The sequence below is a fragment of the Theobroma cacao genome, chromosome 10 (assembly GCF_000208745.1).
Source record: "Theobroma cacao cultivar B97-61/B2 chromosome 10, Criollo_cocoa_genome_V2, whole genome shotgun sequence".
In the NCBI taxonomy this organism is placed as follows: Eukaryota; Viridiplantae; Streptophyta; class Magnoliopsida; order Malvales; family Malvaceae; genus Theobroma; species Theobroma cacao.
Window position 1 is genome coordinate 7,333,330 of NC_030859.1, and position 1,554 is coordinate 7,334,883.

Here is a 1,554-nt window from a genome sequence, read left to right on the forward strand (position 1 = left end):
GTTATGGTAAGCGGTGGTTCTCATGACGAAGATCATGGAACTGAGACCTCGCTATTTGCAATGTAAGATCAAAAGGTGGCATTGAGAGCTTTGGAGTAATGAATGGATCTCAGATTCCAACATTTGGAACGATGCTTTGAAGAAATTGCAAATCGATTAGATGTTCTAGGTGTAGATGCCAACATAAACTGAAATGATGAAAGGCCACATACCGGAGATGATTAGCTTATGGATAACCAATAAGCAAACTTGTTCCTACAAACGAGCGTAGACAAAAAGTCTACATGGAAGATTTAGATTAAGAAAATGATTATTTGGCAAAACCTGTGAGATACACTTGATATGGAAGGAATAATTATGGTGATCCAGATACTAGAGATTTTAGATTAAAGGTGGATATTCTTTGCTTTAATGGGAGTTTAAATATTAAAGAATTTTTGGATTGGATTGCAAAAATAGACAAATTTTTTGAATATATGGAGATTCCAAAAGGAAAAAGGGTAAGACTTGTCACCTACCGATTAAAAGGTGGAGCTTTTGCATGGTGGGAAAGGTTACAGTCTAAAAAGAATAATGAAGCGAAAACACCAGTTAGAACCTGGTACCAGATGAAGCAATTGTTACAAAAAGATTTTCTTCCTCCTGGTTATGCACAAATTTTGTTCTAGAACTACCAAAAATGCCATCAAGGTCAGAAAACTATACATGAATATACTACAAAATTTATGAGGTTGGCAGAAAGGAATCACTTAAGGGAGACTAAAGGGTAATAAGTTTCTAGGTATCTTAAAGGGTTAAAGCTTGTTATCAAGGAAAAGATAAAGGTACAGGTATTGCAAAATTTATCTAAAGCATGAAATATTGCTTTAAAGGCTAAACTGATGTTGCAGGAAAAGAACAAACTTGATTATTCTCGCAAGAGTTACAATAGGGATAACTATAGAGCATTCAATGACAAGAATAAATGAGTTCACAATAGTTTTGCACGCAATGACCATCATAAGGAGGAGAAGATGGTTGGAAAACAGAAAGTATTGATGTGAAAGAGGGGTAGAAAAATATAAATCCCTACATCAAACCCATCCTAGGGAAATGTGTCAAGCCCAGCTCTACAATATGTTTATTATGCCATTCTTACATAAGAATGCATGTTTGCTTACTTAGGTACCTTGAAAATCGTTAAAGGACGGCAATGTACCAAATGGTACAATTAAGTTGAATTAAGCATTGAACTAGTCCAAATAGAGATTTTAAGATGAATTGGGAATTTTAAAACCCCAGAATGACTTAATATGGTGATTCGGAGTTCGAGGACCTATTTGGAGTCAAATTGGAATTTTCATGACCTAGGGGTAAAATAATCATTTTGCCACCCGAGGTTAAAATTGGAATGTTGGAAGAAGTTTTTGATCAAGATTGACTATTTAGAACATAATTTGAGTTTGAGAAGTGAAGAATTTTAATTCCAACATTTTTTCGAGCATAGGGACAAAATAGTCATTTTGTCACCTAAGGGCAAAATTGTAATTTTACATCACCCAACACTTGTCCAGC